This window comes from Vulpes vulpes, chromosome X (genome assembly GCF_048418805.1).
Source record: "Vulpes vulpes isolate BD-2025 chromosome X, VulVul3, whole genome shotgun sequence".
In the NCBI taxonomy this organism is placed as follows: Eukaryota; Metazoa; Chordata; class Mammalia; order Carnivora; family Canidae; genus Vulpes; species Vulpes vulpes.
In genome coordinates this window covers 76,450,063-76,475,044 of record NC_132796.1, presented here as the reverse complement: position 1 = coordinate 76,475,044, position 24,982 = coordinate 76,450,063, and the positions used below count along the sequence as shown (strand labels likewise).

At 39.2% G+C, this 24,982-nt stretch overlaps 1 protein-coding gene across 1 annotated transcript in view; it reads left to right on the top strand.

Moving 5' to 3' along the window:
• Positions 1-9,424: 9,424 nt before the first annotated feature.
• SERPINA7 (serpin family A member 7) overlaps positions 9,425-24,982 on the top strand; it is an 89,471-nt gene continuing 73,913 nt past the window's right edge. The window contains exons 1-5 of the mRNA XM_072743321.1: positions 9,425-10,783; positions 12,977-13,139; positions 13,255-13,337; positions 13,452-13,526; positions 14,638-14,923. The gene's annotated coding sequence lies outside the window, so the exon portion shown is untranslated. The remainder of the gene's footprint in view (positions 10,784-12,976; positions 13,140-13,254; positions 13,338-13,451; positions 13,527-14,637; positions 14,924-24,982) is intronic.

The window sequence follows — 24,982 nt, the reverse complement described above, 5'->3', positions numbered from 1 at the left end:
TGCCCAATTACAACAGTCACCAGAACTCTCATGAGGAGAAAAAATTTTAATGAGGATGGGTTACACAGGTTCGAAGAAAACAAACAAACATTGAGGCAATGCTAAGACCAAATGGTATAATCATTGGACCAACATGTATGATGAAAGTGAAGAAAAAATTAAGCTTCTGGAGAAGAGAAACAAACTCTAACAAAGTATCCTATGTTGTTGTGACCACAGGTAGAGAAACTTGAACCTGTCATATTTGGGAAATTGCATTCCTCAGAAAATGCTAAAACCTATACCCTGCAAATGGATAATGATGTGTGGAGTTAAGTAGCTTTTGCTCATTCTACAATGAAACCAGCAAACAAACAAGTAGCTTTGCAAAGGACCTCACAACCTCACCATCAGAGTACATAAATAAGCATACCATTACACAAATATGAGTTATTCCAGTTAGAGAGACAAAACAGTGGTATGGCTTTGATTGACTTCAGGAGATCAATACAAGCGTTAATTTTTATTTTAATTAATATGAAGATTAACAAGACAATTTCCTCTTTGTTCAGGCCTGGGTGGGTACTCTAAATAAGATGAAGCCATCTCATACCTCTGGAACCCACAAAAGAAATGCCATCCAGGATAAGATTACATATGTAGCTAAGAAAGACAGTTTTTTTACCATTCTTGGTAGGTTATAAATAAATAAAGTACTGAGAGGATAAAGTCATTCCAGTTTTTAAACCTACTTGGATTGACTTACTAGGCCACTAGCAAGGGTGTGAGGAGAAGGTCACTCTCAGGCATGTGGCTAAAGTCACACAGGTGGGAAGCGGGAGAGCCCAACCTGGACCCAGATCTGACTTCTCCATAGCAGTCAGGTGCATTATTTCCACCACTCTTTCACCAAACCTGTGTGAGGAACCAGTCATTGTGGTGGTCACTTCCAGGATGGTGTTCATGCGTAGAATGAGAAAGTCTGTGATTATAACCTCAGAGTATGTTTTGCTTAATTTTATGGCCCTGATGATCATTTTGGGAAAACTCTGGCTATTTTTGGTAATCTCTATTATATTTTTTCACTCTTTCTCACACTCTCATGTTTTCACACTTTCACTGTCATACTCACACAGTCTTTTATTTATTTGAGACAGAGAAAGAGAGAGAGAGAGAGAGAGCGAGAGCGGTGGAGGGGTAGGGGAGAGGAAGAGGGACAGACAGGCTCCCCAGTGAGCATGGAGCCCAACATGGGGGTTGATCACAGTACTCTGAGATCATAACCTGAGATAAGGTCAGATGCTTAACCAACTGAGCTACCCAGGCCCCATGCATAGTCTTACACTCTTGCTCCCAAACTTTACATTCTTATGTTCTCACACGTACAGATTCACATACATTCACATATTTTAAAATGCTCAACCTTAAACAAAACACACACACACCTATTTATGAACATTCATTTGATCCTGTGTAAAAGATTTTGTTCTGATCATAGAATGATCTAAGTCAGTGGTTTATAGACACTTGCAGACAGACAAAACATCTTTTAAGGATGATAAGATTATATTTCAAATTAAATTATAAGACTTCTTATAATTACAAAGGAATATCCCATAGCAGCCTCTTAGAATTCCAAGGTAGAGAAGGAGTTTCTTTTGTTTTCATTGAGTAGATTATAAATTGATACACAGAAAGGTCCCAAAGGATATAAAGAAATTGCCTCAGCTTGAACTGATAGGGATTATACAAAATAAAAAGAGGCACTTGGACACCCAAACTTTTCTGAGAGTGTAGAAAATAGGTTACTCAGTTTTTTTCTTAAATTAATTAATTCATTTATTTTTGGTTACTCAGTTTTAAACACAGGCTACCTCTTAGGGAAAAGGAAAGATTAGTCCAAAAGCAGAAGCAAGATCTGCAATGCAAACCAAGAGCCACAGAGAATAGATCCCAAGGAGTAGGACTAATCCCTAATCAAGGAACGGCAAGGGACGACTAGTTGGATTTTGAATAGCCATGTTCAGTGGCTGTTATATGCCTATTATTTACCCTTTTTTTTAAATTTTTTTTTAATTTTATTTATTTATGATAGTCATACAGAGAGAAAGAGAGAGAGGCAGAGGCAGAGGGAGAAGCAGGCTCCATGCACCGGGAGCCCGATGTGGGATTCGATCCCGGGTCTCCAGGATCGCGCCCCGGGCCAAAGGCAGGCGCCAAACCGCTGCGCCACCCAGGGATCCCTTATTTACCCTTTTGAATTGTAGTGTCTATAGTAATTTTCCTGTACTTGTCTCATATTTTATATTGGAAGGGAAGGAGCAATTATTTGTCTCAATTCAGAGGTCTTCGGATTGAGAAGAATGGTACTCAACTAGGTGAACCTGTAGAACAATATGCGAAGAGCCGCATGTGCACTGGACCAGAGATTATGAGATCTTGATCTTGAGAGAATCCTTAATGGTAAGAGACTTTTAGAGGGTCTTAAAAGAGACAAGTGTAATTGGCATTCATTTTTGTAATTTGCATTCTGAAAGAATATTGAAAGAATATTTATTGCTTTATGGTAGACTGTGGAAGATCGTATTTTCCAAAGATGGCTACTACCTCACCTTCCATCCTACCGGCTGTTCAACATTGCTTTACCCCATTGAGATGTGGGGGTCTATATTCCTTCTCCTACCAACTGGGCAGGTTTGGGAGAATGTTTTATCTAACAGAGTTTGGTGAAAGTGACATTATTTGACTTTCAAGGATAGATGAAGAGTCAATGCAACTTCTATATCGTTTTCTGAACACTTGCTTTTGAATCTTGAGCCACCTGTAATAAGTCTAATTATCTGGAGGCTGCCATGATATAACGAAGTCATGTACAGAGTTCTCATGCATGCATGTGCTCTGATTGGCAGTCAGCTTTTGAGTTCTTCCAATCCAGGCACCATATGTGTGAGTGAATGCACCTTAATATTATTCCATTTGCCAGTAAATGAGTGACCCTTAGATTTCAAGTCTATCAAGTTGAGGCCCCAGATATAATAGAGCAGAGATGTCTTCTACTGTGCCATCTCAGAATTACTGACTCACAAAATCTGATAGCATAATAATTTTTTTGTTTTATATCACTATATTTGGGATAATTTGTTAATAATAATAATAATAATAATAATAATAATAATAATAATAACCAGAACAGGAATTGGCATCAGAAGTATGTTTAGAGAAACCATTTTAACGATGCATTCTCTGAATTAGTTATTGATACTTGGGAATTAGTTCTCTGATCTTATTATATTTAAAAATATCAATGATTCTGTTTCCATTGGCAAAGGGTACAAATGATAGTTCTTGGTGTACATCAGCAAAACAGTTTTTTATATTATCACCTGTAGACACTTAGAAGCAAATGCATGTATGTGGAAAGACTTTGGGTGACTAAAATATACTTGCAGCTATAAAACACTTCAGTGAAAATAAAGATTATAAAGGGGAGGTTGTTTGCTTCTACATGTTTCAGAGAACTTGAGAAGGAAAATGATGAGTTCAGGGCTTTAAATTCCCAGATCAAATTTTGGATAGAGAACCAAACCCTATCTATGAGTGTTTTAAAAAAACAGTCATTATCTTTTGTAGTCATGAGGCTGAGATTTCTGAAAAGCAAAACTAAAGTATAATCTCATGGAGTGCTGAAGTATAATGCAAATTTATTTTCCAGCCTCATGGGTTCTCTTATGTTAAAGTTAGAACACTGTGTATAGGGAAGAGATTAAACAATGAAAATTTAGACAGGGACATACAGGAAGATCAGGATGAAGCTAATTTCCTTGAAGTACTAAGTTCTGCTATTCTCCCTTTGCCATTAGTAACAGCCTTTATACTCATGTCTCAGCAGATTAGTATCTTGTAGCAGGAAAAACCTGTAATGGTCTTACCTGAGGTAGTTGCCTTGTGAGGGACTGCTGATCCACCTCAGGACCTACCCATACCATGTATCATTGCTTTTCTTTTAGTTTTATTTTTCTCAACTTTATTAAGATACAATTGACATATATGTAAGTTTAAGATGCACAGTGTGTTGGGACACCTGGGTGGCTCAGCGATTGAGTATCTGTCTTCGGTTCAGGGCATGATCCTGGTCTAGGGATCAAGTCCCACATAGGGCTCCCTGAGAGGAGCCTGCTTCTCCTTCTGCCTATGTCTCTGCTTCTCTTTATGTATGTCTCATGAATAAACAAAAAATATTTTTTTTAAAAATGTACAATTTGTTGATTAGATATACTTATTTATATACACTAGTTCCCTCTTTTTTTAAAAAAAGATTTTTATTTATTTATTCATAGAGACAGAAAGAGAGAGAGGCAGAGACACAGGCAGAGGGAGAAGTAGGCTCCATGCAGGGAGCCTGACGTGGGACTCGATCCAGAGTCTCCAGGATCACGCCCCGGGCTGCAGGCGGCGCTAAACCGCTGCGCCACCGGGGCAGCCCCTCTAGTTCCCTCTTATCTATGGTTTCACTTTCCATGGTTTTAGTTACCTATGGGCAACTGTAATCTGGAAACAGATTGTCTTTTTTTTTGACGAATCATCAAAAGTCAGTAGTAGCCTAAGACTATATCATGATGCCTATGTTATTCACCTCACTTCATCTTATCATGTAGGCACTTTATCATTTCACATCACAAGAAAAATGATGAATACAGTATAGCATGATATTTTGATAGAGCACATTCACATAATTTTTATTATGGTATATTGGTATAATTTTTCTATTTTATTATTGTTATTAATCTCTTATGCTTAATTTACAAATTAATATTTATCTTAGATATGTAGTTAAAGAAAAGAATGTAGTATAAATGGGTTTGGTACTATTCATGGCTTCAGGCATCCAGTAGGGATCTTGGAACATATCCATCAACAGATAAAGGGAGGGCTATTGTACTGCAAAATGATTACCACCACAGTGTTAGCTAATACTTCCATCATGTGACATAGTTACTATTGCTTTTATATCTGTAATCAGATTCAAGTCCTAGCAGCTTCCAGAGTATGAAGTAAAAAGTGTAGCTTATGAAGAAATGTGATACACATCAAATGAATTATAGGATTTTTTCACTTATATTAATGGAAACCTAGGATACATGTATGAAAATAGATCTAAAGTTGTTGTCAGGATGGAAAAATATGTAGTATTGGGCCAAATTTATTTATATGGTGTCACTAAGTAGAGATCTCATATTTAATATGTCAGCTTGAGTGGTGAGAGTGACCCTAACATTTTGCTTGGTTATTTGACAGAAACATGGGCCCAAAGATATCCTATAGTAAATGAAATTAAAGTGCCAGGACTTCCTTAGAAAAATGGAGATGGGGATCCCTGGGTGGCGCAGCGGTTTGGCGCCTGCCTTTGGCCCAGGGCGCGATCCTGGAGACCCGGGATTGAATCCCACATCGGGCTCCCGGTGCATGGAGCCTGCTTCTCCCTCTGCCTGTGTCTCTGCCTCTCTCTCTCTCTCTGTGACTATCATAAATAAATAAAAATTAAAAAAAAAAACTAAATAATTTAAAAAAAAAAAAAAGAAAGAAAAATGGAGATGAAGGTATCCAAAGGTTTAGAGGGTTTGAAAGGATAGACTGGATTTATCATTTAAGACCTCCACTATTATGTCCAGAAAATTCCAGAAGACTCTTTACCAAAGCTATAAGAAACACATTCCTGGGGGGAGCCTCAGCTTCACTGAGGATCTGTGATGTATAATCTTGGTAGGGCATAAATGAGAGTGGAAACTGCCATCATCAAATTGGGCTTCTTAAATTGAAAAGGGATATTGTGTTCCTGCTTTAAAAGGAACTAAGTGGAGACATACATTTGCCAAAGACAAGATGGGTAGGGTTACTAAAATAGGCAGCAGAGCTTAAGCTGTAATAATAATTTTCTGACTCACAGTGATCTTTGGTATTGAGAAGTTGATTATGGTACCCCTAGAACAAAAATAGATGGGCAGCCTACTCAATTCTACTTCATCTGCATAAATCAAATGGTTCTATATCTAATGAATGGAGATCTGACTTGAATCACTATAGTGAATCACAGCTCCTTGTCAATTTCCATACTTGAGCCACTTCACAGACCCAGTGCCTTGTGAAAAAACAGAGGCCAGATCTCCTTGGCAAAAGGACTCTGCTACCCAGCCAAAATACATTTTGTAAATCTTCATCTGGTCTTCCCTAAAGGGACTTGCATCTACTTACCAGGTAGTTGTACATTGAGGAAACAGGGAAGAAGTAATACATGTCAGAGATTACTAGATACTGACTCTGAAGGAATCCTAATTCCTGGAGACCCAAAATGCCACTCAAGTAAGTGACGAATTTTTCACTAACTTGTTGTTATCCCCATTACAGAATGCACAAATAAAATATGGATAATCAGAAACTGAAAGAATCTCCACATTTGTTTCCTAATTCATAGAATATGAGCTTATTTGCTAGAGAAAGCCAAATGAAAAACACAAAAACTGTCTCTAACTAGCAATATAGTATACTGAAAGCAATATTGTATACCAGAGGAAACTTCAGGAAACTTCAGAGGTTAGCATCGCCAGCAAGGACTTGAAATATTCAGGGAGTGGAGATTATCATAACATTTCCATTCAACATTCTGCTCTGGCCTGCAAAGGACAGAGATGGGTTTTCAAGATTAACAGTGGATTATTGTAAAAGCAGTCAAATGATGACTCCAAATATAGATACTATTTAAAATGTGGTTTCTTTGCCTGAGAAAAGCAACATATCCCCTGGAACCTGGTGTGAAGCTTATTTTCATCTATGTTTAGCAGTGAAGACTATATGAAACAGTTTGATTTTGGCTGGTAGGACCAGCAAGTTACTTTCATGTTCTGTCAGAGCTATATTAACTCTCCAGCCTTACGTCAAAATCTAATCTTCAGTGAGATTTGTCAACTCTCTGTACCATAGGATAGTGGTAGTGTCCCTTACATTGATGCTATCAGGCTGATTGGGCTGATGAGCAGGATGTAGCAAGAATCTTGGCAAAATGAATACATGCTGGAGAGTGGAAAATGAACCCCACAAAAATTCAATGACTGGCCTTCTTGGTGAATATTCTAGGGGTTCAAAGGTATAGAGAATGTTAAAATATCCTTCTAGGGGAAGAACAAGTTGCAGCCACTGGCCCCTACTACAGGAAAAATGCCTAATAGATATCTTTTGATTTTGAAGTCATATATCTTATTTTGGAGTGATAATCCTACCCATTTAGTGAGTATACTAAAAGGCTGTCAATTTTGCGTGGGGTCCAGAATAAGAAAAAGTTCTGTGGTACACTCAGGCTGCTGTGCAAGCTGTTGTGCCACTTGGTCAATATGGCCAAACAGATTCAATGGTATTTGCAGTGAGAATGGCAAATCAGAATGTTAGGTGGATAATTTTTCAGACACTTATTAGGTGGTAGTTTGATTACATTTCATTCAAATACCCTTGGCAAATATTTGATTTGATTTGATACCATTCTCCAGATAGTAGTGGTATACTAGCTGCTATATTTCCCACCCTTTACTTTTTCTGAGAGGGGACCAATATGAGGTTATTCTCATTCTGGCAATTCCCATATTAATATTCTATTTTCCAAAATTAGCAATATAACTTTCTTAAAATAAAGAGGTTACGGATTTCTCAATTCACAGAGGCACATTCTGATGTTTTCCACCTTCTCTGTAGCTTCCCTGGTCTTTTTCTCTATAAAAAACTATAATTGCAAAAATAAAAACTCTTCTGTAGCCCATCTCATTCTATTTGTAACAGAGGAGAGAAATCAAATAAGATATTGACAGTCAGACCAAAAGATTGTCAGAGAAGCAGAATGTTCTTAAGAAGAGTTGTTCTTTTTTATTCTTTTTTTTAGTGTGTCAATTGCAGTTACTCCCACTTTTAACAATTTATCTTTATTTTTATTTAAGAAAATTTTAAGCTTATAAACAAGCTTATTTTTAAGAAATTTTAAGCTTATTTTTAAGCTTATAAACAATAAAAATGTATTTATTTTTAAAATTCCAGTTAGTTAGGGGATCCTTGGGTGGCTCAGCAGTTTAGCATCTGCCTTCAGCCCAGGGTGTGATCCTGGAGACCTGGGATTGAGTCCCACATCAGGCCCCCTGCATGGAACCTGCTTCTCCCTCTGCCTGTGTCTCTGCTTCTCTCTCTCTCTCTGTATCTCTCATGAATAAATAAAATCTTTAAAATAAAGAAATAAATAAAATTCCAGTTAGTAAAAAAAAAAAGAAAAGAAAAAATTCCAGTTAGTATACAGTGTTATATTAGTTTAAAGTGTACAATATGGTGTTTGAACACCAATAAAAAATAAATTTATAAAAAAATTAAAAAATATTTATTCTTACAATATGGTGTTTGTATTCTTTGGTAAATATCAAGTAGTGAGATTACTAGATAATAGGGTAGACCTATTTTTAACTTTTTGAGGAACTTCTAGACTGTTTTCCACAGTGGCTATATCAGTTTGCATTTACATCAACAGTGCAGGAGTGTTCCTTTTCCTCCACATCCTCACCAACACTTATTGTTTCTTGTGTTGTTGATTTTAGCCATTCTGACAGGTGTAAGGTGATATCTCATTGCAGTTTTGATTTGTATTTCCCTGATGGTAAGTGATGACAAACATCTTTGTATGTGTCTGTTGGCCTTCTATGTCTTCTTTGGAGAAATGTCTGTTCATGTCTTCTGCCCAATTGTAATTGGATTGTTTACTTTTTGGGTGTTGAGTTTAAGTTTGTTATATATTTTGGATACTAATATTTATCAGGTATGTTTTTTGCAGATATTATTTCCCAGAAGAATCGTTCTTAGGGAGGATTGTTGTGTATGATCCTTGAATGGGTTCCATAAAGGTATGTCTGAATGAGATGATGGCTGGTAGCCGGTAGCTGATTATTTTCATGGGAGAGAAGTGGTCTTGAGTAACAGAATTTGTGTACTCAATATGTGCAGAGAAAATGAGATGTGTGGGAAAGAGGGTGGGTATGGTCAGGCGTGGGCAGCATTTCCAGAGCAAAGGGTAACACTGTTTCTATACTTAGGCAACAAAGCACAACAGGGAATGAGGAAGGGAAAGAGGTGATAGACCAAATATTTAATTTGGACCACCTGTAACATTTATAACATTTAAAGGTTTCAGGGCAAGAGTTCAATTGGGGGCCTACCCACTATGCATAATTATCTGTGAAAGGTTTAAATCAATTAATAGACTATTAAAAATATCTTGCCTACCATGAAAAATATACCTTTATACATTTGTATTAATCTGAATGGCCAGGTTCAAATTAGACTACTCAGTGTATTTTAATGTTTCTTTTTCTTATAAAGTTTATTGAAGGAATTTTAACACAGAGCTTTCAGTGACAGTTATATGTCAGGAAAGGTTGGGTGATACTCAAGATCACATATCCAGATGCCTAGAGTCTCCAGGGCTGCCAAGTGCAGTGTATTAGTTTTCTGTTGTCACATAACAAATAATCATATAGAGGGTCTCTTTTCCCCCCTCCTCTCACTCTCTTACTCTCTCTGTACTCTATTGGTTAGAAGAAAGTCATTGGTGTCCCTCCAAACTCAAGAACAGGGGATTATACAAAGAGTGTGAATACCAGAAAGTAGGAATTATTGGGGAGGTCAGCTTATGGCCTGTCCACTATACTTAGACTCCTCTAAATTCTATTCCAGTGGTGTGGGAAGAATGGAGCCCCTCACCTTTGGCCTGTGCTCCTCATTCCAGGCTCCAGGTTCTAGGCCCCAGCCTCTCCTCCATTGCTCCTCCGTATACACTAGGCTCCATTCTTCCCCTCAATAGGCTTCATGTACATATGTGTGGATAATGTAGTCAACTTATCCTCTGTTCCCTGTATATAACCACCACCTCTTAGTTAACTTGCAGTCTGGATGTATACATACATTGGCAGTGAACAATCAGGAGCACAGATCCATTGAAGAAGAGCATGCAAGCTTCTTGGAGCTTGGGATTTAGGGTCGCGTGAGGAGAAAATTCTGGGCACCAGATGAATGGAGCATGGCTCAAGGTGGGAGGCATGGTTTCTAAGTATGCATATCCCCTTAACCTCACACACTGGACTCCCAGCCATTTGCAGAATTGCAGACCACCAGGTAACCTTCCCCAACTAAATTGTCTTCACTCTCACTCCACAATATGTAGCCACTATCCTAAGTAAGTAATTCTTATACATGACTTCCTGCATGCTACATATGCATGTATGATTCTTATGTATTCTTTTTACTACATGTATATTTACCTGTTATTGATTTAAGGCAATTAAAAAATGTTGATAAACTTTGCATAAATTGCATTATAAAGTTTGTATACTTTTGGCACTAGTTTTTCCCTTATTCATTTTTCCATTGCCACCACCCAATCCTTGCATTTGTAGGTCTTTTTCTGTGTCTCCACCCCTGAGAATTTAGTCTCTTCTCCAGTCCAATTTTTATTGTCCTGTTCAATTTACCTAAAACAGTCTTAAGACAGTGAAGTAAGGCTGGTAATAATATAGATGAAGCTCAAACCAGTGGTTCTCAAACTTTAGTGTGTTTCAGAATCATCAAAAAGACTTTTAAAACTCTAATTCCTGGCCTATCTTCTAATTTCCAGTTCAGCAGGCCTGGAGTGGGGTCTGAGACTTTGCATTTCTAAAAAGTTCCCAAATGATGTTAATACTACTGGTCTACATCAACCCTGTACCAGCTCAGCACCATCTGGTCAATTCAGGTAAGCTAGGCAATTTACCACGTTATTTCAATAAAATGCAATAGGGAGAGGCAAGACCCTCATCTCTCTTTATATAAATTGTTTACAACCTGATATCTTAATTATTTTGTGGCTGCATTAAAAGGGCTTAAAACATGATTGAAAGTGATATTTTTTTCAATGATTGTAACGGGTAACAAAAGAGATTTAAAGATAAGTTTGGGTCAGTGTTATTTATCCAGAAAATCTGAAGCTTATATATTTCAAGCAAACTTTTATTTTTATTCTGAACAAATACTGTCATATATCCCTGAAAGATGTAAGAGCAAAGTAAAATATCAGTGGATGTTACATTTTGGGTGATGAACTTTGGAGCAAAAACCAGTGTTGATAAAATTTCCCAGACTGCTGAAAATAAGAAAATCTGAAATCTGTGAAGAATAAATTCATTGTTTTTCCTTCATCCATGTCTTTCTATGCCTTGACACTCAAGAAAGAAAAAGAGAATATTAGCAATTGAATACAATTAACATACACCAATGACTTTCTAAATCTAATAGTCAATCCTATGTATGTCTGTTGTCTCAACAGGAGAAAACAATGCAATTTTCCTCTTGCAATCTAGACTCTTGGGTATCAGGCTGTTTATGCACCATTTGATGTCTTCAATCATCTGATCACACCAACCTCATTTCCCACTTGTCAAACACCAATTTTTTTTTTTTTTGGTGGAGGGTGGGAGAAAACCATTTAGGGATATAAATAAGCCTTTCCACCTTAAAAGTCTTTGCTCTTTTCATAAACCATAATCTCTTAACCTCCCAGGCCTTTTGAGCATATCTATAAAAGGAGAGAGAAAAGAGGGAAATAAAAGAGTACACGAGATGTAAGTTAAATTAACAATTCAGTGATAACCAAAGCCTTACTCTATGTTTTCTTTTGACTGTCACATGAAACACAAAAACTTAAAATTGAATGAATAGTTAGGAATAAATCTTTATTTTTAAAAAATATTTTATTTATTTATTCATAAGAGATATAGAGAGAGTGGCAGAAGGAGAAGCAGGCTCCCCGTGGGGAGCCCGATGTGGGACTCAATCCAAGGATCCCAGGATCACGCCTTGAGTGAAGGCAGATGCTCAACCACTGAGCCACCCAGGCATCCTGGAATCAATCTTTAAATGTGCTCCTACTTGAGATTCATTTTTTTTTTACAACTTTTTAGGTAGCCACATTCTCCAAGGTATTATCTCATATTTAGTACAAAAGACCACATTTAAGCAGGCATGGATGATGACGGCCCATCTAGTGTATGTTTCAGTCACTTTAGCCACTTGTTCTAGTAACTGCCTTCTAAACAAATATGATATCAAGCACTGAGGGGGGTACTTGAAGGGGATGAGCACTGGGTGTTATACTCTATGTTGGCAAATCAAACTCCAATAAAAAATATACAACCCCCCCCCCCAAAAAAAACAAAATAAATACGATATCAACTACCAGGTCTGAAATATCCCACCTGTAGAAGTCTTACAGTTTCAGCTCAAATAGTAGGTATGCCTATGACAAAAATACATTTCAGTATGTCCTCCACTGTATATGATTTAGTATATATGTAAATTTTTAACACTAAAATTGGTTTATATAAATAAATTTAAAACATTTTAAAATTATTCAGTTACTGAGAAAATGTAGGAATATAATATGTGTATGACAGGAATGGTTGGATGATACTCAACATGGATTCTCGCAGGCTGTGCTCTACTGATCTGGATCCTTTTCAGGCCCTCCGGTTTCTTTTTTTTTTTTTTTTAATTTTATTTATTTATTCATGAGAGACGAGAGAGAGAGAGAGAGAGAGAGAGAGAGAGAGAGAGAGAGAGGCACAGACACAGGCAGAGGGAGAAACAGGCTCCATGTAGGGAGCCTGACGTGGGACTTGATCCTGGGTCTCCAGGGTCAACACCCTGGGCTGAAGGCGGTGCTAAACCGCTAAGCCACCAGGGCTGCCCTGGTTTCAATTTTTATCCTTTATTTTCTCCTCCTCAGTTTCAGCTATTTCAGTGATGTATGTCAGGCATGGCTGGGTGATAGACAAAACTACATACATATACCTGGGTTCTTAGCAACTGCTCTCTTCTGGGTCCAGATCTTTTCCAGCCCTTTTGTCAGGTTTTTCATTTCTGATCACTTCTTTCTTTTCCTCACTTCCAGCTTCTCGAGCATCATCGTCAGCACTTTCATAGTTATAATCTCTGGCTTCATTAGTGAAGAATAACACAGACTTCGGGACCAGAACTTCACGGAAAAAATAGCCCAATTTATAATCGGTGGCAACATCCATCTCTCTGCCCTCAGGAGAATCAGGAGGATAGAAGTAGGTGAAGATAGAATAGCCAGGCATCTTCCTGGTGGTGGATGCAAAACTTTTGCGGACCTCACCTCTCTGCAGCTTGCTAGTTTTCACGGTGACATCTTTCCCCTCTTTCCAGTAGATCTTACACCCTGTGCTACTGATAATTTCTGGCCCTTTGGAGAAGAAGGGATCAGAATCACCTGGGTCTGATCGCAGTTGGTAGGTTTTCATCAGGACTTTGTTGAAAAAGTATTCATTTGACTTGAAGATGAATTCTATGGTGAAGCTCATTGGTTCCTCAAATCCTGAAATTTTAATTTTTACATCTTCCAGGTGCTCTAGTACAAGCTCATCACTTTTTTGGATCATCCTGCTGAGGATCTTAAAAAGCCATCAACCAAAAGTGAGGTATACCATTTGTGTGCCCTTCTCCCACAGGCTCTCTTTCCATATCTCCACATGTGCCTTCCTGAACACCTACTTGCCACTGACATTCACCTTCTGTGGGCTCGTGGATTGCATCGATGATCTCAGATCTCTTATCAAACAGAGGTTGGTAGAAGGCAGCATACTTTTTCTCTAGATCGTGAAAATCTCTGTAGAATTGAGCTTCTACTTGGGCATACTGGGCCTGAAGGTTTTTGAGAGCTTTCACCCACTGCTTAATGGCTAAAGGCAAATGCTGGGCACCTCTTGCTTTTGAGCTGGGCGCCCCAATGGGGGAAACAAGGACCTGAGGACACAGCTGCAACTTGGTAGTTACAGTCCCTCTGGCTGCACAGGCCCCCAACTCATAGAATACCTCTGCATTGGGGACTTGCTTTCCCAGACCTTGGAATCCTCTGGTTCTCTGCCTTCTAGTATATAGCCCTTAGGCAATTTCCTTGGACAATTGGATGTAGTTTCTTTCTGACAGGTATTCACCCTTTCAGTTCTCTACTTTATCTACCAGGCCCTGGCCCTCCTGAGGTGTGAGTACCTCTCCAAGATCCTCAGGTTTCCAGGGACCATGCCTTACCAACATGTGACCTGCATGGGGCCAAACCAAGAGGTGGTTATTATAATGTACAAATTGTGGAATGGAACCGATGGCATCCTGATACAGGAACTAAAACCATGCTGTGGGGAAATCATGGGTCCTATAAGGATGATTTCAGCACCCTCTTCCTGTGTCTTCTTGTCTTCTCCTTCATCTTCATCTTCCTCCTGCTCACCATCATAGTCCTGTTCCTCTTCCTCTTCCACCACTTCCTTATTGCCTTCCTCCTGACCCTCCCCCTGTTCTGCTGCCTGGCCTGGATAGCCCTGTCCTTAACTATGGGCTGGGAGGCCTCCTGCCTGGCCTCTTCTTCCTGAAGAGTTCTTGCAACTTTCTGGGAAGCCATAAAGGCCACAGGCCCTCAAATCCTATCTGATCCTTCTGTAGGATCCAGATAACTTGAGGAGTCTTGGTCATGGTCTGCTGCACTATCAGCTCTGTCTTGGCCTCCATGTGCTGGGTTTCATTCCTCTTTGGCAGACATAGCAATAAGGATGCTCCAGTCTATGTTTGGGCCTGAGTGCTGACCTGGTTGCTGTGATGACTTTGGTGAAGATGGCAACTACCAAGATGGCTGTTTCCTAGGAGAACCTATTGACAGAAGGGCCTGCCTACAGGCAGTGGGGTCAACAAAGAAGATGGATGCAGAGTGCACAACAGTCTTTAAAGGTGTGAAAGCCCTACCACAGAAAGGGCAGGAGGCCTGCTGGAGGAGGGGTCAACTAAGACTGCACTTGAGATGGCATTGGAAGGTGATAAAAATCAGGTGGGTAGATGAAAAGAAGCAGAACTTGGAAGGGTCAACAAAGGGCCCCTCTGTCATTGCAAGCTCTACATTCATTTACTGGGAAGTGAGAATTGATGTGCCTGGTGCTCCGTGAGTGATCAAAGCCCTTTGATTTTAGTCTCAAAATCCTCGTATTTGAGAGGTCTGGGTTATTTTTAAGCTCATGCAAATCCCATCCATTTAACGCCACTATTTTCAGCAAACTATAGAGCTCCAGTAAGACTGTCTTCTGCATCATTGGAACTGTGATACCCACCCCTACTCCCCATTTTTCATCTAGGGACAGCTCATGTCAGTAGAATGGAGCCTTAAAGAATTGTACGGCTCAGCAGTGTTAAAAATCTGCAAGAAGAGAGATAGAAAAAATTCTGGACATACTAACATTATTATAGCTGCCTTGATAAAGAGCATACAAAGTTAAAATGGATTCAGTCAGAATAGAGTTGAAGAAATATTAAAAAACAGGAGCAGGAAAGTGTTTAGTAAATGCTGTTGTTTCACATCAAGCCTCAACAATAAAAATACAGAAAAGAGGACACGTAATTACAGGCAACCATTAAGAACATTAAAGGGCACCTTGCTGGGATAATCTGAGTAAACTAAGACTTTCTGTTGCATTCAGACATACTAACAAAGAAATCAAGTGCAAAAAGAATCCTTACAATGATGGATAAATTAAGCATTTTTTTCATATTTATTCCAAAAAGCAAAATGTTGGTGTACCTGCGTGTCTTAATTGGTTGAGCATCCAACTCTTGGTTTTGGCTTAGGTCAAGATCAAAAGGTCATAAGTTCAAGCCCCACATCAGGCTCTGCTCTCGACACAGAGTCTGCTTGTCCCTCTCTTACTGCTCCCCTGCCCCCGACACACACTCTTTCTCAAATAAATAAAATTTAAATATATTTTAAAAAAAGAAAAGCAAATGCATATAACTAACTCTGAAAAATATTTTAGAAAAAAAATCATAGCAAATGAATTAAGAAACATCACATTTCAAAAAATAACACTGAAAAATTCCTTTTTATCACCCCAATGCTCTTTCAATGTATTTAATTTTGTCCATGGTCCCACTTCAAGAGGGAGCATGGCAATGTCAAAAATATTGATGTAAATTTTGAAGGGAATGTAGCAAAGTAACTAACCAGAAAAAAAGGAAAAATCAATGGCACAAAGCACCTAATAGACTTGCCAAAGGTCACACAAATTACTGGCAGAGTCAAGTATCTAATCAAGATTTCCTGATGTCTAATTTGCATTTAAGACAGGATTGCTTATTTCCTATCCAGCTTGGGGAGAAACATGAGAACTGAAGGTTAATTAACCAGAAAGCCAATGGCCTTAATTGAGGGAATCTGAAAGGACCAGGCCAAGTTGTGACCAGCATGCCCCTTCCACCGTTGATTGAAAGCATTTTCAGGAACTGAGAAAGAAGTCCCATAGTTCGAGGAAACAAAAGGCTCAAAGTATAGCTTGGAGAAAAGGGTAAATGTGAAGTGGATCCATAACATGTAATATATTGACTACAAACTGTGTAGTTTAAAGAATCAGAAGGGGTCACAGTGGGTGGGCTCTTATCAAGAAAGAAGGGAGTACTTAAGGTAGACATCAGAGGCTAGGCAGCAGACTCCTAATTGGATAGGACAAACTTCACTTTGCCTCTTCAGTATGCCCTTGCCTTCTCAGAGTATCCTTGATTCTCTCATAGAAGGGAATTATAATAGAGATTTGACTTTGCACTACTGTAAAAACTGGTAAAAAAAATTCTTGATTCAGCGTCTCTTTGGAGTCTGATGCTGATCCTCAACTCACTGGACACATGGTTAGGAAGCAAGAATGAAAATGAGCTGGGAAATGTAGGGAAAACTGAAACATGCAAATAAGATGGAACCTGTATCTTTTCTCCCATTGAACTCCAGGTCAGATTTTATCTCTTTTAAAGCCTAAAAATTTGTTCCATGAGTGACATGCAGGAGAAATGGAACTCCTCTTGCAAAATCTCCATTAAACCTGGCCCAGAAATGGGAGAACCTTGGAGGGGTATGACTCTGGTAGCTGAAACTATGAACCTTGTTACAGTCATTGCCAACAAGGGAAGCAGCAGATGCACAAAAAAGTGAGTGATGCATAACAGAGCTTCTGATATACACCATCCTTTCAAGAGTGAAACGTGGCTACTGTTTCATTTTTGCTTTCCAGATCTTAGGCAAAATTTTACCGTGGCCAATCTTAACTGAAAACATGCAAAATAAAAGATTCTGGGAAATGTAGTTTCACTTAACCCAGTTGATGCTACCCAGAGCTTTTATAGTCCAGCCTTTGTCAACTTGGCACCCATACACACTACCAACTAAAGAAAATAACAAAGCCATGCTTCTGCCTCTCATGATGCAAGTAACCCACATACAACTGAGAACATACTCACCTTCTTCATAAAAGATGATACAAGATTATTTTATCTGCCAAAGATAATGCTTATTCTTCCTCTCTGTTCCCTTGAACATCCAGTAACTTGTCCACTGAAATAAAAATTAACCATAATTAACAATTCACATGTAAATAAAAAAGAATAGGGGTAAAGGAGGGTAGAAGAAAATGGTTTAGCATAAATATAAATATGGTTTATAAATATAAATATGGTTATAAATATAAAATGGTTTAGCATAAATTTTGATATATAGGTATCAAAATAAGGAAGAAATATTCATAACTATTATAATCCTAGGTTTTCAATCTGCTCTAGTGGTCATAGCTGATATTTTCAACTATCTTCTTCCACTCCTCATTATATATTCTCACTGGTCTCAGTAAGCCCCTTATATTTAGGTAGTCAATGTTCCTTGGTTGTTGGAGCAAACAAATTCTTCATTCCTGGATGGTCTGGACATTAGCCCTCCTGTTAGTGTAGATTGATGTAGTTTTCCATTGACTTTATTAACAGAACATGGGAGTACTTTGAGGGTTAGGGTTAGGGAAACTTCTACATTACAAACTACCATTTTGAGAGGGAGGGGCAAGATGGCAAAAGAGTAGGGTCCCCAAGTCACCTGTCCCCACCAAATTATCTAGATAAGCTTCAAATCATCCTGAAAATCTACGAATTCGGCCTCAGATTTAAAGAGAGAACAGCTGGAATGCTACAGTGAGAAGAGTTCACGCTTCTATCAAGGTAGGAAGATGGGGAAAAAAGAAATAAAGAAACAAAAGGCATCCAAGGGGGAAGGGGCCTGCGAGGAGCCGGGCTAAGGCGAGGGTGAGTGCCCCCAGGATGGGAGAGCACAGTCCTGAAGAGCAGGAGCTTCACCAATCTTCCCGGACAGAAAGGGGCTCACAGGGAGTAAGAGCAGGACTGCAGGAGGGCAGGGATGCCCTCAGGCTCCCTGGGACACTAACAGACATCTGCGCGCCAGGGAGAGTGCCCCAAGCTCCCTAAAGGGCTGCAGTGTATGCCCGGCTTGACCAAGGAGCAGCTCGGAGGGGCTCAGGCGGCAGCTCCGCGGAGAGGTGGCTGCCCGGCCGGGAGCTTGAATCCAACAGCCCAGGCCCGGGAGCACAGGGCGCTGGGGACACAGCCCAGGATCAGACCTCCCCCTGGGACAGACAGAGGCCAGGAGGGCCCAGGACAGCAAGGACGCTCCTGCTTCAAGCTGAGCAGTCAGCGGCCCCGCCCCCAGAGAATCCAGGCCCCTGCAGACTGAGAGATCCTTAGTTACTGCGGGAGCTGAATCCAGGGCTCCAGGGCTGGCCGCCGCCACTGCGGTTGTTCCTCCTGGGGTCTCACGGGGTAAACATCCCCCACTGAGCCCTGCAACAGGCAGGGGGCAGAGCAGCTCCCCCAAGTGCTAACACCTGAAAATCAGCACAACAGGCCCCTCCCCCAGAAGACCAGCTAGACAGACAAGTTCCAGAGGAAGTCAAGGGACTTAAAGTATACAGAATCAGAAGATACTCCCCCGTGTTTTTTTTTTCTTTTTGATTTCTGTTTGCTTCTTCCCCTTTTTTTCTTTCTCTTTCTCTTCTCTTTTTTCTTTTTTTCTACCTCTTTTCTTTTTTCTTTTTCTCTTTTCTTTCCTTCTTTCTCTCCTCTCTTTTTCTCCTTTTCCCAATACAACTTGTTTTTGGCCACTCTGCACTGAGCAAAATGACTAGAAGGAAAACCTCACCTCAAAAGAAAGAATCATAAACAGTCCTCTCTCCCACAGAGTTACAAAATCTGGATTACAATTCAATGTCAGAAAGCCAATTCAGAAGCACTATTATACAGCTACTGGTGGCCGTAGAAAAAATCATAAAGGACTCAAGAGACTTCATGACTGCAGAATTTAGATCTAATCAGGCAGAAATTAAAAATCAATTGAATGAGATGCAATCCAAGCTAGAAGTCCTAACAACGAGGGTTAACGAGGTGGAAGAACAAGTGAGTGACATAGAAGAAAGTTGATGGCAAAGAGGAAAACTAAGAAAAAAGAGACAAACAATTAAAAGACCATGAGGATAGATTAAGGGAAATAAATGACAGCCTGAGGAAGAACAACGTACGTTTAATTGGGGTTCTCAAGGGCACCGAAATGGACAGAGGTCCAGAATATGTATTTGAACAAATCATAGCTGAAAACTTTCCTAATCTGGGAAGGGAAACAGGCGTTCAGATCCAGGAAATAGAGAGATCCCCCCTAAAATCAATAAAAACCATTCAACACCTCAACATTTAATAGTTAAACTTGCAAATTCCAAAGATAAAGAGAAGATCCTTAAAGCAGCAAGAGACAGAAATCCCTCACTGATATGGAGAGGAGTATTAGGGTAAGAGCAGACCTCTCCACAGAGACCTGGCCGGCCAGAAAGGGCTGGCAGGATATATTCAGGGTCCTAAACGATAAAAACATGCAACCAAGAAGACTTTATCCAGCAAGGCTTTCATTCAGAATGGAAGGAGAGATAAAGAGCTTCCAAGACAGGCAAGAACTGAAAGAATATGTGACTTCCAAACCAGCTCTGCAAGAAATTTTAAGGGGGACTCTCAAAATTCCCCTTTAAGAAAAAGTCCAATGGAATAATCCACAAAAACAGGGACTGAATAGATATCATGATGACACTAAACTCATATCTTTCAATAGTAACTCTGAACGTGAACGGGCTTAATCAAAAGGCGCAGGGTTTCAGACTGGATAAAAAAGCAGGACTCCTCTATTTGCTGTCTACAAGAGACTCATTTTAGACAGAAGGACACCTACAGCCTGAAAATAAAAGGTTGGAGAACCATTTACCATTCAAATGGTCCTCAAAAGAAAGCAGGGGTAGCCATCCTTATATCAGATAAACTAAAATTTACCCCGAAGACTGTAGTGAGAGATGAAGAGGGACACTATATCATACTTAAAGGATCTATCCATCAAGAGGACTTAACAATCCTCAATATATATGCCCCGAATGTGGGAGCTGCCAAATATATCAGTCAATTAATAACCAAAGTTAAGACATACTTAGATGAGAATACACTTATACTTGGTGATTTCAATCTAGTGGTTTCTACCCTCAATAGGTCTTCTAAACACAACTTCTCCAGAGAAACGAGAGCTTTAAATGATACACTGGACCAGATGGATTTCACAGATATCTACAGAACTTTACATCCAAACTCAACTGAATACACATTCTTCTCAAGTGCACATGGAACTTTCTCCAGAATAGACCACATACTGGGTCACAAATCGGGTATGAACCGATACCAAAAGATTGGCATCATCCCTTGCATATTCTCAGACCATAATGCCTTGAAATTAGAACTAAATCACAACAAGAAGTTTGGGAGGACTTCAAACACGTGGAGGTTAAGGACCATCCTGCTAAAAGATGAAAGGGTCAACCAGGAAATTAAGGAAGAATTAAGAAGATTCATGGAAACTAATGAGAATGAAGATACAACTATTCAATATCTTTGGGATGCAGCAAAAGCAGTCCTAAGGGGGAAATACATCGCAATACAAGCATCCATTCAAAAACTGGAAAGAACTCAAATACAAAAGCTAACCTTACACCTAAGGGAGCTAGAGAAAAAACAGAAAATAGATCCTACACCCAGCAAAAGAAGACAGTTAATAAAGATTTGAGCAGAACTCAACGAAATCGAGTCCAGAAGAACCATGGAACAGATCAACAAAACCAGGAGTTGCTTCTTTGAAAGAAGAATAAGATACATAAGTCATTAGCCAGCCTTATTAAAAAGAAGAGAGAGAAGACTCAAATTAATAAAATCATGAATGAGAAAGGAGAGATCACTACGAATACAAACGATTTTAAAAACATATTAATCCTAGGAGAGATCACTACGAATACAAACGATTTTAAAAACATATTATGAACAGCTATACACCAATAAATTAGGCAATCTAAAAGAAATGGATGCATTCCTGGAAAGCCAGGAGAACATGGAACAGATCAACAAAACCAGGAGTTGCTTCTTTGAAAGAAGAATAAGATACATAAATCATTAGCCAGCCTTATTAAAAAGAAGAGAGAGAAGACTCAAATTAATAAAATCATGAATGAGAAAGGAGAGATCACTACGAATACAAACGATTTTAAAAACATATTAATCCTAGGAGAGATCACTACGAATACAAACGATTTTAAAAACATATTATGAACAGCTATACACCAATAAATTAGGCAATCTAAAAGAAATGGATGCATTCCTGGAAAGCCAGGAGAACATGGAACAGATCAACAAAACCAGGAGTTGCTTCTTTGAAAGAAGAATAAGATACATAAATCATTAGCCAGCCTTATTAAAAAGAAGAGAGAGAAGACTCAAATTAATAAAATCATGAATGAGAAAGGAGAGATCACTACGAATACAAACGATTTTAAAAACATATTAATCTTAGGAGAGATCACTACGAATACAAACGATTTTAAAAACATATTATGAACAGCTATACGCCAATAAATTAGGCAATCTAAAAGAAATGGATGCATTCCTGGAAAGCCACAAACTACCAAAACTGGAGCAGGAAGAAATAGAAAACCTGAACAGGCCAATAACCAGGGAGGAAATTGAAGCAGTCATCAAAAACCTCCCAAGACACAAGAGTCCAGGGCCAGATGGCTTGCCAGGGGAATTCTATCAAACGTTTAAAGAAGAAATCATACTTATTCTACTAAAGCTTTTTGGAAAGATAGAAAGCGATGGAGTACTTCCAAATTCGTTCTCTGAGGCCAGCATCACCTTAATTCCAAAACCAGACAAAGACCCCACCAAAAAGGAGAATTACAGACCAATATCCCTGATGAACATGGATGCAAAAATTCTCAACAAGATACTAGCCAATAGGATCCAATAGTACTTTAAGAAAATTATTCACCATGACAAAGTAAGATTTATTCCTGGGACACAAGGGTGGTTCAACACTCGTAAAACTCTCAATGTGATTCATCATGTCAGCAAGAGAAAAACCAAGAACCATATGATCCTCTCATTAGATGCAGAGAAAGCATTTGACAAAATAGAGCATCCATTCCTGATCAACTCTTCAGAGTGTAGGGATAGAGGGAACATTCCTCAACATCTTAAAAGCCATCTACCCAAAGCTCACAGCAAATATCATTCTCAATGGGGAAGCACTGGGAGCCTTTCCCCTAAGATCAGGAACAAGACAGGGATGTCCACTCTCACCACTGCTATTCAACATAGTACTGGAAGTCCTAGCCTCAGCAATCAGACAACAAAAAGACATTAGGCATGCAAAATGGCAAAGAAGGAGTCAATCCCTTTTACAATTGCACCCGAAAGCATAAGATACCTAGGAATAAACCTAACCAAAGAGGTCAAGGATTTATACCCTTAAAACTATAGAACACTTCTGAAAGAAATTGAGGACGACACAGAGATGCAAAAATATTCCATGCTCATGGATTGGCAGAATTAATATTGTGAAAATGTCAATGTTACCCAGGGTAATTTACACATTTAATGCAATCCCTATCAAAATACCATGGACTTTCTTCACAGAGTTGGAACAAATCATCTTAAGATTTGTGTGGAATCAGAAAAGACCGCGAATACCCAGGGGAATTTTAAAAAAGAAAACCATAGCTTGGGGCATCACAATGCCAGATTTCAGGTTGTACTGTAAAGCTGTGGTCATCAAGACAGGGTGGTACTGGCACAAAAACAGACACATAGATCAATGGAACAGAATAGAGAATCCATAAGTGGACCCTCAACTTTATGGTCAACTAATATTTGAGAAAGGAGGAAAGACTATCCACTTGAAGAAAGACAGTCTCTTCAATAAATGGTGCTGGGAAAATTGGACATCCATATGCAGAAGAATGAAACTAGACCACTCTCTTTCACCAGACACAAAGATAAACTCAAAATGGATGAAAGATCTAAATGTGAGTCAAAATTCCATCAAAATCCTAGAGGAGAACACAGGCAACACCCTTTTTGAACTCAGCCACAGTAACTTCTTGCAAGATACATCCACGAAGGCAAAAGAAACAAAAGCAAAAATGAACTATTGGGACTTCATCAAGATAAGAAGCTTTTGCACAGCAAAGGATACAGTCAGCAAAACTAAAAGACAACCTACGGAATGGGAGAAGATATTTGCAAATTACCTATCAGATAAAGGGCTAGTTTCCAAGATCTATAAAGAACTTATTAAACTCAACAGCAAAGAAACAAACAATCCAATCATGAAATGGGCAAAAGACATGAACAGAAATCTCACAGAGGAAGACATAGAGATGGCCAACATGCACATGAGAAAATGCTCTGCATCACTTGCCATCAGGGAAATACAAATCAAAACCACCATGAGATACCACCTCACAGCAGTGAGTATGGGGAAAATTAACAAGGCAGGAAACCACCAATGTTGGAGAGGATGCAGAGAAAAGGGAACCCTCTTACACTGTGGGTGGGAATGTGAACTGGTGCAGTCACTCTGGAAAACTGTGTGGAGGTTCCTCAAAGAGTTAAAAATAGACCTGCCCTACAACCCAGCAATCGCACTGTTGGGGATTTACCCCAACGATACAGATGCAGTGAAACGCCGGGACACCTGCACCCGGATGTTTCTAGCAGCAATGTCCACAATAGCAAAACTGTGGCAGGAGCCTCGGTGTCCATCGAAAGATGAATGGATAAAGAAGATGTGGCTTATGTATACAATGGAATATTACTCAGCCATCAGAAACGACAAATACCCACCATTTGCTTCAACGTGGATGGAACTGGAGGGTATTATGCTGAGTGAAGTAAGTCAATCGGAGAAGGACAAACATTATATTTTCTCATTTATTTGGGGAATATAAATAATAGTGAAAGGGAATAGAAGGGAAGGGAGAAGAAATGGGTGGGAAATAGCAGAAAGGTAGACAGAACATGAAGACTCCTAACTCTGGGAAATGAACTAGGGGTGGTGGAAGGGGAGGAGGGTGGGTGGTGGGGGTGAATGGGTGACTTTCACCTAGGGGGGCAATTGATGGGATGAGCACTGAGTTGTTATTTTGTATGTTGGCAAATTGAACACCAATGAAAAATAAATTTATTATTAAAAACAAAACAAAATGAAACAAAAAAACAAAAACAAACTCCCATTTTGTGTAGCAGTGGAGTTTCTTCTTGATAGTCAGGATCTACTGCACCAACCAGTACTATAACCCCTTTCTTTTCTATTGATTCGGTGGCATGAGTAACCCAAGGTGACCAGGTGCCAATCTCGACTACAAGCTCTATGGAGCATTTGAAGTTAGACATTCAAACCAGGAGAGCCTAGTTCATGGGAATGGGAAGCAAGAATTGTGCTAGGGGAGCAATGAGAAGATTTACTCATATTTTCACTTCTTGATTTCTCAACCTGTGAATCCAGGCTATGGAAAAATAGTACAACATACTGGATGCTGATTTAGAGTATATATCACATTACAGAGGTCATGGTTTACCTTACTAGTTGTTGTCATCTAGATGACTTAATAACTGAGTCATCAAAAGACATTCTACTCTCTATCAGGCCAACTGCTTCAGGTGA